At 41.9% G+C, this 14631-nt stretch overlaps 1 pseudogene; it reads right to left on the reverse strand.

The window, feature by feature from the left end:
* Window positions 1–10772: 10772 nt before the first annotated feature.
* Window positions 10773–14024, reverse strand: LOC129484035 (zinc finger protein 131-like; annotated as a pseudogene).
* Window positions 14025–14631: the final 607 nt, after the last annotated feature.

The following is a 14631-nucleotide window of genomic DNA, read 5'->3' on the forward strand; positions in this document are numbered from 1 at the left end:
ATGGTTACTACAAATTGATGTTTCTGTGAGGGAACAAGTACTGGAAACCCCTATCCCTCCATCTTGTTGCTGTCAATCTAGGTCTCCAACATTTGTGTTTATTTTACTTAAAGTTTACTGAGTGTCTCGGATGTATTGATTAATGTTTTTCACCAAACTTGGGAAGTTTTCAGCCATTATTTCTCCTCATTTCTCTCCTCTCCTTCTCGTGCATATGTTGATGTGATTAATGATGTCTCACATTTCCGCAAGGCTCTGTTTATTTTTCTTCATTCCTTTTTCTCTCTGTTCTTCAGTCTACATAATCTCTATAAATAAACTACAAAATTGTTGACTCTTTTGCCTGCTGAGAGCTAATGTATCCTCACACTCCAAAGAGAGAGCAAGCAAGCCCTCTTTAGTGTCTCTTCTTATAAGAGCATTAATTCTATCATGAAAGTTCCACCCTCATGACCTCATCTAAACCTAATTACTTCTGAAATGTTCCATCTGTAAATACCATTGCATTGGGGGTTAGGGCTTCAACATATGAATCTTAGGGGGACACAGACATTCAATCCATAATAGCAAGTTTCAGTGGATTTCAGAAGCCCGTAAGGCAGAAAAGCAAAAGCACCTTATTTTTTGTCCACTTGACCTGTGTCTTATGTTGGACTGAAATGTAGGTCTCCTAATTTTGGTGTAGTTTTGTATATTCTCCCTGTATATCCTTAACTTTCTGATTTATAAAGGTAGTTGCTGTGTTATTTGTGTCATATATATTCATAACTGATATGTGGTTTTTGTGAATTGTGGCTCTTGGCATTATCAAATATTTTGTTGTCTCACTTTTTGTCCAAATTCAACATTTTCTTTTTCTTTCTTTCTTTTTTTTTTTTGAGAGGGAGTCTCACTGTGTCGCCCAGGCTGGAGTGTAGTGGCACGATCTCGGCTCACTGCAGGCTCCACCTCCCAGGTTCACGCCATTCTCCTGCCTCAGCCTCCCGAGTAGCTGGGACTACAGGCACCCACCACTGCGCGCGGCTAATTTTTTTTGTATTTTTAGTAGAGACGGGGTTTCACCGTGTTAGCCAGGATGGTCTCGATCTCCTGACCTCGTGATCCACCCGCCTCGCTTCCCAAAGTGCTGGGATTACAGGCGTGAGCCACCACGCCCGGCGCCAAATTCAACATTTTCTGATATCATTAGCACAGTCTCTGTTTTCTTACTATTTTGTTTGTCTGCCCTAAACTTTTACATCTCTTGACTTTTACCAGCCATTCTGAATTACTTTGATTTAGGTATATCTCCTAAATGCAGCATAGAGTTGGATTTTGCTTTGTGGGTCAACCTGCAGATCTTTCCCTTTTAATACATGAGTTTCTATTTACATGTATTGAAATGAGTGACATGTTTGGTTCAATAGCTATTTTCATGTTATATTTACTGTGTTTTGTTTTACTTAATATGTCTCTTTCTCTGTGTAGTCTGTTTTTGTTGCTCTTTAAACCTTTTGTTTTGATGTTTAGAAACATTTGAACATGTGTTCTTGCAGTTACTTTCCAGTCTTCACATGTCATTCTCCCTGTGTGCATGTCTGTGTCCAAGTTTCCCCAAAGGACATTAGTCATATTGGATTAGGGACCACTGTAGCCCAGTATGGTCTCATCTTAACTAACTATATCTGCGTGACCTTATTTCCAAGTAAGGTCACATCCTGAGGTGCTGGGGGTTGGGACTTCAGCATATGAATGTTGGGGGGACACCATTCAACACCTAACTACCTCCATCTTTGTATCCATTGTGGTTGCCTCAAACCGTCTTTTGATTCTTTAAGCTTCTAAGGCTGTGGGTCTCTACCCGAGATTTAGTAAACTCCCTTGAGGAGAACTGTGGGCTGCCTGCCCTCAGGCTAAAAGCCATTAACATGGAAAGTTTACACAGTGCTATTCTTATCTTCTGCCAAGTGCCAATCCTCTCTCCCTTTCTGCTTCCTTTTGGTTGTTCTCCAGGGCCATCAAGTAGTTTGTTTTTATATTTGGAGTGGAATTATGGTCATTATTTGCAAGAGAATTGGCCCACAGAAGCTCTTCCACTATTACTGCAAGACTCTTATTTTATTTCTTCCTGGGGTTTTGTTTGTTTGCTGTTTTTTTTTTTCTTTTGTCTGTTCCTGTTCTGGGTTTTAAAATATATGATTCTAGGTGTTTCTTTCAGATCTGCAAATGGTAAAAAATATTACATTCAGGTTGGTAGCGTGCATGTTTCTTTCTGCTTCATTTTGTGAAAGGGAGTTTTTATCAGTTGAGGTGTTTGATTTTTATTTTACATTCCCTTTATACAGAGTCTTCATTTGGATGTTATCTGCCCTTTCCCATTCATCTGGAAATGTGCCATCTTTTTCCTGGACCAGCAATATCAGGCAAGGGTAAAAATTTTAGTTGGCTGACTATATTTCACAGTTCAAGGGCACCCTCTGCTGTTGACTGAAGAGAATTGCAGTTTCATTAATGTTCAGTTTTGGTGGGGTAGTTTGTTTTTTTTTTTAATTTTGTTCTAGTGGCACTTTTAATTTTCAAAAATATATTTATCTTCACTCAGATATGAATCATGTTTTTTGTTTCTTGATCTCTGCGGTTTTTTCAAGTACGCATATTCATTTTGTGAAAATTCAATGAGCTCTACGCTTCATATGTGCATATTATATTTCAATAAAAAGCTAAAAATAAACAAGTCAATAATTAACGCCTAATGAACAAAACACAGAATTATATTTGATAAAATTATCTTCTACTCTCCAACTTTGTTATGCCCTACCTGTTATTTTTGTCCATTTGTTACTCTAAAAATTATATTTTGTACACATGCCCAAAAGGTATGTTTTGTAAGTACACTTAAAGGTATCTTAAAATTACTTGTTTTTGAATCATTTGATACTTACCACCAGTCTTTTCAAAGTGTTTTTATCATCCATCAATTCTTTATCTTGATTCTTCTTACAGGTAGCTGAAATACAACATCATAATTTTTACTGGAAAATAGCCACATTGAAGGAACACCATAATTTCACCATGAAAACCAGCACAACCTTACACAGATGACAGACATTTCCCCTCAAAACTTGTTAAACTGTATTTGGGCTGACCAAATTAACCAGAGTTAATTCTATTCATGGGGGAGCAGGAAGTAACTTGATAAAATGCTCTGAGTTTATATATCATTGTCCAATAAATAGTATAATTTTAAAGAAAAAAACTTGTTAGGCAATGTTCTCTTATTTTCTGACATCACATATTGTGACAGAATGTAAGGCCAACCTGGTTTTTACAAATTCCGTGGTCTCATTTTGTTGTTGTTGTTAGTGTATAAAAATAGCATTGACTTAAAATTTTTAAATTTATTTTATTTAATTAATTTATTTATTTTGAGACAGAGTCTCACTCTGTCGCCCAGGCTGGAGTACAGTGGCGCAATCTCGGCTGACTGCAATCTCCGCTTCCTGGATTCAAGCGATTCTCCTTCCTCAGCCTCCCGAGTGGCTGGGACTATAGGCGTGTGCTACCACACCCGGCTAATTTTTGTATTTTTAGTAGAGAGGGGATTTCACCATTTTGGTCAGGCTGGTCTCAAACTCCTGAACACAGGTGATCCGCCTGCCTCAGCCTCCCAAAGTGCTGGGATTACAGGTGTGAGCCACCGCACTCAGCCGAGTTTTTTTTTTTTTTTTTTTTTTTGAGAAGGAGTCTCGCTCTTTCATCCAGGCTGGAGTGCAGTGGCGCGATCTCAGCTCACTCCAAGCTCCGCCTCCTGGGTTTACGCCATTCTCCTGCCTCAGCCTCCTGAGTAGCTGGGACTACAGGTGCCCGCCACCACGCCCAGCTCATTTTTTGTATTTTTAGTAGAGACGGGGTTTCGCTGTGTTATCCAGGATGGTCTCGATTTCCTGACCTCGTGATCCATGCGCCTCAGCCTCCCAAAGTGCTGGGATTACAGGCGTGAGCCACCACACCTGGCTCCTGGTTGTTTTTTTACTCTTGACATACTTCTCACACACTGCATTCTGTTGCATAAAAGGAGTTACATGGTTTTGAATTACAGATAAAGATGGACATTGTCTGTGTGGTAAATACGTGGTAGTTTATATGCTTCATATGAAAAACAATCGTACATAAAACTATCTCTTTCTGAAGGAACATAATCTGGACCATTCAGATACACTGAAATTCAGCTGTTTTCTACATCATCTGTGTGGGTGTAGCTAAAATATGAGCTTTTAAGCTTAAAAACAACTTCTGCATGTTATTTGGCAATACTTTTTATTTAATTTCTCAACCACCCCAAAACTTAAAGGGCAAATTTAAAATATGCATTTAGTGCCTTAGTATTTTAGAGTGTAGCCTTCAACAAAGTCCTTTGAGCCTCACTGTAAAAAATATTATTGACTTTTTAATATAAATCTTGTGTCCCATGTCCTTGCTAATTCGTTATTTCTAATAGTCCATCTGTTGATTCTTTTTAATTTTGTGCTTATACAATTGTAGCATTTTTGAATTATGAACAAATATTTCCTAAATTCCATCTGCCATTTCTATTGGGCCCCTGTTCCCTTGCTTTGCTGTGAAATAGCAAGTGCCTTCAAGGAAAAAGGCAGTAAACATGAGGTTGGCCTCATTGGTTTCAGGTATCACAGTTCCTCAAATCCTGTCTTAGTTACATGCTCTCCAAATATTTAACACAGTTTTTTAATGTATATGGTATATCTTTTACAGTTGTTTTCTGTAGGAGATTTATAATCTTGATATAAACTATTCCATCATGGCTGGACCAAAATGCAGCCTGACTTTTTCCTTTGTTTGTAAACTTTATTTTCTATTTACATGCTGATAGAATTTATTCTTTGCTCTTAAAATTTAATATTAACCAAGAAATACATAGGGCCTTCCATTATTTGCTTCATGGGAATCCTTTCCATATGCAGTTTCAGGTCTTTATTCAGTTTTTTTATTTAACATTCATCAAATATTATTCCATTTATTTTGTTCATAACTTAGTAAAAATAGCGACAATTAAAGAGCAATCCTTTGTAGCTTCTTCAGTAAGACCAACATCTGCCTGCATTTGCCATCCTTGGTTGAAGGATGTCTCCTCTGGATGAGACCCATCTCTTCCCTTGTGAATTAACGTATTAATCTCCTTTGTCTTCAGTTCACTCCTGCCTACTCAACAGCATCAGCAAATAAACACACCCTAGTATCTCCCATCTTAAGAGAAGAAAAATCTGCCCTTCCCACAGGACTCTGCCCAGGCTCCATCTCACTTTTTGTTCCCTATCAGAGTGAAACTTACGGAAATTCTTCCTTTCTTTCTTTCCTTCCTTCCTTCCTTCCTTCCTTCCTTCCTTCCTTCCTTCCTTTCTTTCTTTCTTTCTTTCTTTCTTTCCTTTCTTCATTCTCTTCTATTCTCTCTTCAACTTCCTTGATCTGGCTTTCCCCTCCCTAACTCCATTAAAGCATTTCTTGTCAAAGCTACCGATAGCCTCCATGTGAAAATACTGTCAGTACTCACGTCTCACTCGACCTCTCAAAAGCACTCAGAATGTTTTTCCTTGGGCTCTAGTGACCACACGTTTGTCTTTTCATCTATTTCCACATCTTTTTTTCTATTTAAATTCCCTGTCTAGACTGGGTGTTGTGGCTCATGCCTGTAATCCTAGCACTTTGGGAGGCCGAGGTGGGTGGATCACCTGAGGTCAGGAGTTTGAGACCAGCCTGGCCAACATGGCAAAACCCCATCTCTACTAAAAATACAAAAATTAGCTGGGCATGGTGGCGCATGCCTGTAGTCCCAGCCACTTGGGAGGCTGAGGCAAGAGAATCGTTTAAACCTGGGAGGCGGCGGTTGCAGTGAGCCAAGATCACGCCATTGCACTCCAGCCTGGGTGACAGAGCGAAACTCTATCTCAAGAAAAATAAATAAATAAATTAATTAATTAATTAATTCCCTCTCTGGATTATCTAATCTAGTCCCTTAAATATCACTTATATGCTAGTGACTCCCAAATGTAGACATTTTTAGCTCTGGGCATTCCCTTGAGAAACGGGGTTGTCTCTAGTAGTTCATCTAACATATGCACGTGGATGTCAAATGGATATGAAAGCTAAGACAGCAAAAATTAACTCCCTTCTCTCTCTGCAAGCCTGTTCTCATTTGCCCCCATTTCAGTAAACAGCCCCATCAAATAGTTGCTCAACTGAAAGACATAAGGGTCACTTGTGATCCCTCGATTGCCTTCTGCCAGATGCACCTGCAAAACACATTTCCCAAATTTTACTTATTTTTTGCCTGCTACCACTGAAGTTCAAGACACCATCATCTCTCACCAGTACCCGCTTTCTAAGTGGGCTCCATGGTTCCATGCTTGGCCTCCCCAACACATCCTCCATGTGGCAGTAAGAATTACCCCACTTTAAAATGTGATCTGTATCACATCATCCTCCGAACTGAACCCACCAATGGCTGCCTAGGAGTAAACTCCAAATTCTTCACCACAGTCTGCACTGTGTACTTGCTGTGGTCCCTGCCAACCTCTCTTATCACATTTTTTATTTTCTCTTCTTTTCTTACTACTTTCTTCACTGGCATTCTTTTTGTTCCTCAAAATTCATTCCCACTGCAGGGTCTTAGTATTCAGCAGTTTCTTCTGTAGGAAATACTCTTTCTTCAACTCTTTCCGTGATTAACCCTTTTTTTCATTAACCAGGTCTCATCTTAAATGTTGCCTGCCTTCCCTGAACCCACCTCTTCCTGACATTCTCCTTATCAGGAAAGGCAGGGTAATGCTGTGGTAACAGATTGCAGTGGCTTAAAACAACAAAGGTTTACTTCTTGCTAACTGTACATTGCAGGTTGCAGGTTGGCTGAGGACCCCAATCCATGCTGTCCTCACTATGGGCTGAGGGAGCAGCTGCTATCTGGAATAATGCCAGTCACCATGTCTGGGGAAAAGAAGGCTCTGGAGGGCGCTGCAAAGGCAACTGAATGCTTGGCCTGGAAATGACATGCATCAGTTCTTTCTTTTTTTTCTTTCTTTTTCTTTTTTTTTTTTTTGCTTTGTCACCCAGGCTGGAGTGCAGTGGTGCGATCTCGGCTCACTGCAACCTCCTCCTGGGCTCAAGCGATTCTCCTGCCTCAGCCTCCTGTGTAACTGGGATTATTGGCTCCTGCCACCACACCTAGCTAATTTTTGTATTTTTAGTAGAGAGGGGGTTTCACCTTGTTGGCCAGACTGATCTCCACCTCTTAGCCTCAAATGATCCACCTGCCTTGACCTCCCAAAATGCTGGGATTATAGGCATGAACCACTGTGCCCAGCTAACACGCATCACCTCTGATCACAAGTTATTGGCCAGACTAGTTACATGGCCCTACCCAGCCACAGAGAGCCACAAGAAATAATCATATAGATGCCAGAAGATAACTCTAATGGCTATCACACATTTTACACTTAAAACAAATTTTTTTTTTTTGAGAAAAGGTCTCGCTCTGTTGTCCAGACTGGAGTGCAGTGGCGTGATCTCGGCTCACTGCAGCTTGGACCTCCTGGGTTCAAGCAGTTCTCGTGTTTCAGCCTCCCAAGAAGCTGGGACTACAGGCACATGCCACCACACCCAGCTAATTTTTGTATTTTCTGTAGAGACAGGGTTTTGCCATGGTGGCCAGGCTGGTCTTGAACTCCTGGGCTCAAGTAATCCGTCCACCTTGGCTTCCCAAAGTGTTGGGATTACAGGCGTGAACCACTGCTCCGGGCCCTCCTTCACACTTCTTATATCATTCTGTTTATACAATGTTTTTCTATATTGAGAGATAATAAATTCTATGTAACCATCATCTAGGTTAATAAAATAATTCCAAGGTCTTAGAAGCCTCTCTTTAATGTGCCCTTCCCTCTGTCAAGGAGCTCACCACCATCCTAACTTTGGGGTTAATAAGAGCAATGCTTTTAGTTCCAGTTTTACCACCAAAGCATGTATTTTTGTTTAGTTTGAGCTATTTTGGACTTATATAAGAGGCAGTATTTTAATTTGTTTCTTTCAATGAATGCAGTGCTTATAAGGTTTATGTATATTGATGAATGTAGCTATTTTTTAATGTATCCATTTTGCCTGGCATGCACCTGTAATCCCAGCTACTCAGGAGGCTGAGGCGGGAGGATTGCTTGAGCCCAGGAGCTCAAGACCAGCCTGGGCAATATAGTGAGACCCACTCAATCAAGTAATCAGTCAATTATTTTTGATAAATAATACAGGTATCAATTTTAATGTTAAGGTATATTTGTGTTGTTTTCAGTTTTAGGCTTTTGGAAACAATGCTTCTGTAAATATCCTAGTACCTGTCTCATGGGAGTGAAGTTGCTGAATCGTAGGATGCATGCTTGTTCATCTCTGCTAGATGATGTGAAATTGTTTTCAAAAGTGATTTAAAATGCGCTGCCAACACTATGAGTTCCAGCTGCTCCATATCTTTACCAATGCTTGGTATTGTTGTACTTTTTTTTTTTTTTTTTTTTTGAGACGGAGTCTTGCTCTGTCGCCCAGGCTGGAGTGCAGTGGCGCGATCTCGGCTCACTGCAAGCTCCACCTCCTGGGTTCACGCCATTCTCCTGCCTCAGCCTCCCCAGTAGCTGGGACTACAGGCACCTGCCAACTCGCCCAGCTAATTTTTTTTTTTTTTTTTTTTTTTTTTGTATTTTTAGTAGAGACAGGCTTTCACCGGGTTAGCCAGGATGGTCTCGATCTCCTGACCTCGTGATTCGCCTGCCTTGGCCTCCCAAAATGCTGGGATTACAGGTGTGAGCCACTGCACCCGGCCTGTTGTACTTTTTAATTTTTGCCAATCTGATGGGTGTATGATGGTCTCATTTTGTTTTTGCTTTGATAACTAATGAAGTTGACCACCTTTACATATGTTTTTTGTTTATTTCTTTAGTTAGGGTATTCAGTTTATACTTACTGCCCCAGCATAATTATTAAAATAGTCCCCTTTCATTCTCTAACATGTCTCGGTTTGGACAATACATTGTACGGCACCCTAACCTTAGTGGGGTCCCTCCACTAACATGGAAATTTCCTTCTTGCTCATTAGTGTTTAGGATGATGTGGTCTGGCATCTCTGAGGAAAGAAAAAAAAATGGGTTAGATATAGAGGATTGAGTAAAAACCAGATGAGAGGGAAAGCAAACTCATTAACTGGGATTACTCAGTCTGACTCAGGATAACCATTTCCAAAATAATGTGTGATGGAGCCTTCAAATGGGTACAAAGCAGATGAGTTTGAGCAACATAATCCAGCAGTAAAAGTGAAAGAATTTGTTTACCGATTTCTCAGAAATGACTCAAGGCACGATCATCATTTGAAAGCTGGTCACAGTGTCTTCTGCAGCCACTCACTCCCCTTTCAGTCTGTAACAAATCTCTTAAAAGCTGACATGTGAAACCAATAGTATGTTTCTTACCTTGAGATCATCTTGTGAAATTTCTTACTCTATTTTTTAAAATGTGTCTGTTAGATTTTATTTTCTAAGTAATATTGATTAAAAATATTTATACACCTACTTTTTTTTTCTTGTTAAAGACATTTAATTGAGCACATCTCCTTCCCCCGACACCTCACAAAAAGAATAGTAAAGGGGGAAAAGGCATGAACCCCTAACAGTAAAGAGCATGAAGAAGGGGATCTATCAGTGGATGAGTGGTTTTATACACCTACTTCTAAGTCCACAGTTTAGCACTCTTATTTGTATGGCTTTAAAAGTTATAGCACAGGGTCTTTACATTAAGGATTGAGGGAAAAGATTCCATTCAAAACAAAGCCTGATAATTATAGACATGTTTTTCTCTGTACTTCATTTTAAATACATTAATTTTTAAACAATGCTCATCTTTTTTTTCATCTGGTGGTAAAATACTAGTGCAACTTTTCATCAAAATAAAGTTTACCACAGATGTAAGTGAATTTTCCCAATTGAAAATTGCCCTTCAGCTGCCACTAAATAAAATTTCTCAACCTAACTTAAGTGAAAAGAACTGGTGGTTGTCATTATAAGTAAAAATATAGAGTATCATAGCATTGTCTACATTACTCCTCACAATACAAACTTTGAAAGAACCAGAGATGCTTTATAGGAGTTTAGTTGGTTTTGAAAAGGCACGTACGTGTGTGTGTGTGCATGTTTTAATATTCTAAAAATTTTCCCACCACCACTCTTTCTGTTGCAGAGACGGCATTGGTGACTACAGGGCTAGACAAGAACGTTTGTTCAGACTAAAGAAAGCCAGAAGCCAAAATTCAGCTGCACAGTAATAATGTGCTTTTCATCATGCAGCCTTGTGTTTCCTATATATTTGATTTTCTACCATGCATTAGAACACGTAAACTTGTATTCTAATGATTTAAGTTTGCTTTCACAATATGGAAAAATTTGAGGAAGAACATGACCTGGGAAAGAGAAAACGGAGAACTTTTACCACAATGAACATAGATACATTGGTACCCCACTATATGATAAGAATATAATCCATTTAAGTTACGGAAAAGATCCCTTCAGTTATGGGAAAGATCCCTCTGCTGTGGCAGTAAGTTGGGGGAGGGGAATCGACTTGTTCCAACAGAAACAGAAACAAGAGGAAATAGCTTAACTTTGGTCCACTTGTGTGTTAGCTTAAGGACAGTCATACTGCCTATAATCAGTTCAGAAACCCAACAAGTATATTTAAAAATATATTCATGTGTAATTTCATTCTAAAACTGGCATAGCTGTTCTTTCCTCATCCTCTGCCTTTTCAGCTTCAGAATGTGCTGTCGGCACGGTCTCATCCTCAGCATCTTCGTGATCTTCCCCGGCAGCCTCAGCATCTGCTTGGCTAGGCTCTCTCTCCTCTTGGGTCATGATTTCTGGGGTCATGTGGACAAAGCCTGCTTCTGGAAGTTCACTTTGTACTTCCGCTGGTATCTGATTTACCCATTCCACATGCAGCTCCGCTCCATGTGCTTCAGTACCTTCTTCAGGCCGAATTCAACCCACTGCTAGACAACTCACTTGGACCTGCTCTGGAAGCTCACTCCTGTGTGTCGGGCACCTGGCTGTCCTGGCGTGGTTCTGGGTGGATGTGTTCCACGAACACTTGTGCTGAATCCACCTGGACCTGAAACAGTGGGAGCACATGCACCTTCCCAGCTTGTTCTATAATATCATTGATGTCACAGGTTCAGCTTGTACACGTGTTTCTACTGAAAGAACTTCTTCCGTTACTAGATGCTTTGATACGTTGTATCACTGAGATGCCTCCTTAATTCATTTCCTTGCATAAACCACAAGTCACGTAAAGTATGGTTGGGTTTATCTCTAGTATGTATTACCAAGTGATCTTTGAACTGGTCCCAGCTGTTAAGCACACTGTTGCAGACCTGGCATTTGTGAGCTTCTTTCTTCCTTTTTTTGTCCCTATTCATTTGGCATGCAGTGAGGTGACATTTGAGGGGGCTATTTCTAGCAAATTGTTCATGACAATTTGGATATTCAAAAGGTTTTTCACCTGTATGTTTTCGAAGATGTTCTTTACAATGTCCAAAATGGTCACGCTGTTTCTCACAGTACTGACATACATGAATTGTTCCTCAGTTCTTTGCTTCTTACTGCCTCCACGTTCCTCAAGGTGGTAACAATTCAGGTGCTGTTTCCATGTGCTCTCCTGAAGATACCTTTTGTTGCATATTTCACAGTTGAAACTCAGTGAAGTGTGATTTCATGTGTTCCTGTTTGCTTGTGGGGTCAGATGCACAGCTGTCTTCTTCTTTAATCTGCCCTTTTCTGTCACCTTGGTGGTACTGAAACAGGAAAAGCTCCCTTATCCCCCTCACAGGGTGTGTTGGGGGCGTGGCTAGCTTCTTTGGTGCTGCTGCTCAAACCTAGTGGGGCAGGTTGTGGTCGTGAGCTCCAACCCCACGGCAGTGTCTTGGGGGAAATGTTTCCAGCTCCTGAAGCTCCAGTGGGCGTGTGTTACAGGTGCTCTTTTAATTTTGCCGTCTGTAGGCGGCTTGTGTCAACCAGCTCACTTAGACCCTCTGCCTTATCACAAGGACAGAGGGCTTTCTGTATCCCAGGGTTCTTGCCCTAGTGTACTGGAAAAATCGGATCACATGCGGGCTTGGGGAATGAGTGCAGGGTTTTATTGAATGGTGGAAGTAGCTGTCAGCAGATGGATGGGGAACCGAAAGAGGAATAGAATGGGAAGGGAGTTTTCCCTTGGAGTCGGGCTGTTCAGCGGCCAGACTGTCCTCCTACCGCCCCTGCCAAATTCCCCTGGGCATCCGCATTGTTCTGCTGGTTGATGGCCTGCCGGCGTTTGCAGGTGCCTGTTCCTGTGCTCTTCCACTCCCCTGCTCCTCTCGATGCCTAGCCGCCTGCGTGCCCTTCTGCTGCTGTGTGTCTCTCGACATCCCACTGCTTGTGTCTATGCCTGCTAGGGTCTGGGGGTTTTTATAGGCCCAGGATGGGGGTGTGGTGGGCCAGGGTGGTCTTGGAAAATGCAACATTTGGGTGCAAAAACAGGAGTGCCTGTCCTCACTTAGGCCCGTGAGCACAGGCCTGAGGGGGGAGCCCTTACCAGGGACCCCGCCTTTCTCTACCCAGCATTTCCCTGCCCGACTCGTATGAGTACTTGCTGGTGATATCTGGCAACAGTGCTGGAGCAGAATCATCAGAGGAACCTGTGCTCTGTATGTACTTTATGGACTGCTGGGCAGAAGCCCTTCCTCTAATGTTTCCTCCGTGCCTTTATCTTCTGCTTCAGTCGTGTCTTCGGCAATCTCTTCCTCAGTTTCAACAGGGTCTGACTCTGCAGATGGCAGTGACTCAGCGATAGCGTGAAGTTTCTGCACTCTTACCTTTTTTGGCCTCACTTTTTCCTGTGGTATTTTCCTTTAATGAAGTTGAGTTTTGTTTTGTTTTGTTTTGTTTTGTTTTGTTTTGTTTTGAGATGGAGTCTTGCTTTGCTGACCAGACTGGAGTGCAGTGGTGCGATCTTGGCTCACTGCAACCTCCGCCTCCTGCATTCAAGCAATTCTCCTGCCTCAGCCTCCTGAGTAGCTGGGACTACAGGTGCCCCACGCCCAGCTAAATTTTGTATTTTTTAGTAGAGACAGGGTTTTGCCATGTTGGCCAGGCCGGTCTTGAACTCCTGACCTCAGGTGATACGCCTGCCTCGGCCTCCCAAAGTGCTGGGATTACAGGCGTGAGCCACTGCACCTGGCCTGAAGTTGAGTTTTCTTTGTTCCTAACTTCAAGGGCTTTGATGGCTTCTAGCATTTGTAGACATTCTGCTGCTTTCCATACATCCCTGGCTGCTTCTCCTTGTATCATTAATTTTGTTGTACATGTGAACTCAATTAAATGGCAAAAGGCCATTTTACTAATACCTTCTATCTCCACCAAAGGTTCTTGGGTAAACTCCAGAAGGAATTTGTAGAAGGCGGCCGGGCCCGGTGGCTTACCCCTGTAATCCCTTTGGGAAGGATTACAGTAATCTCTGTAAGCACTTTGGGTGGCGGAGGTGGGCGGATCACCTGAGATCAGGAGTTCAGGACCAGCCTCGCCAACTTGGCAAATCCCTGTCTCCACTAAAAATACAAAAATTAGCCGGGTGTGGTGATGGGTGCCTGTAGTCCCAGCTACTTGGGAGGCGGAGGCAGGAGAATCGCTTGAACCCGGGAGGTGGAGGTTGCAGTGAGCCAGGATCTGGTCACTGCACTCCAGCCTGGGTGACAAAATGTGACTCCATCTCAAAAAAAAAAAAAAAAAAAAAGAATTTGTGGAACTTACTCCAAGCAGCCAAAACAGCCTCGTGAGCCTTCAAATGGTGTTCATCGACAATCAGGGTGATGTCAGTAAAGCAGTCCTGCCCTCACTGTTCATTCAGTTGGTCGAGGATCATGTTATGACATTCACGGAACTCCTGTAGGCATTCTCCATCGTCTCTTCAGCCTCCATGGCTGTTGGATTGCTCTGCCCTCCTTCCTCTTTGTCCCTCAGAGCCTCTGGTTTTGTGCTTTCTCCTCCCAGGGGATAATGTGCCCCACAGCTTTCCCTATCCCTAACCCAGGGCTCTCCCTCCATTTCCCCTGCAAGAGCCGGGTGCTCCCTCTGCTTGGCCCCGCTGGCGCACATGCGCTCAGTTGGACACACGGGCGGTCGCAGCCTCTTACTCTATTTTGAAGACTCAGCTGTAATTGTGCTATTAAACTTCTTCCATATTATACCCAAAAGCAATGCTTCATTTCCCCTCAAAAGAAGAAATCAAGTAAGCAAAAACATGTTATAATTTATATAGAAGAGTACTTTGCGTTTGTTAAAATGCTTTATAATGGTTCTAATCTTTTTCCTTAAAGAAACCCTGAGAAAGCCTTTCTTTCTCAGCTGTACAGATGGAACAGGTGAGGGGAGGGACGCAGAGGTGTTGCCCAGAGCTCCTGAGTCCGTGGCTGAGCCCAAATCTCCCAAGGCAAATATGACAAATGTTATTTTTTCCTATCTATAAAGCTCCCTTACAGCTGGAGGGATTTTCATCTAAATCTACTAAAAATTGAAGTACTTAAAA

The sequence above is a fragment of the Symphalangus syndactylus genome, chromosome 6 (genome assembly GCF_028878055.3).
Source record: "Symphalangus syndactylus isolate Jambi chromosome 6, NHGRI_mSymSyn1-v2.1_pri, whole genome shotgun sequence".
NCBI classification, from domain to species: Eukaryota; Metazoa; Chordata; class Mammalia; order Primates; family Hylobatidae; genus Symphalangus; species Symphalangus syndactylus.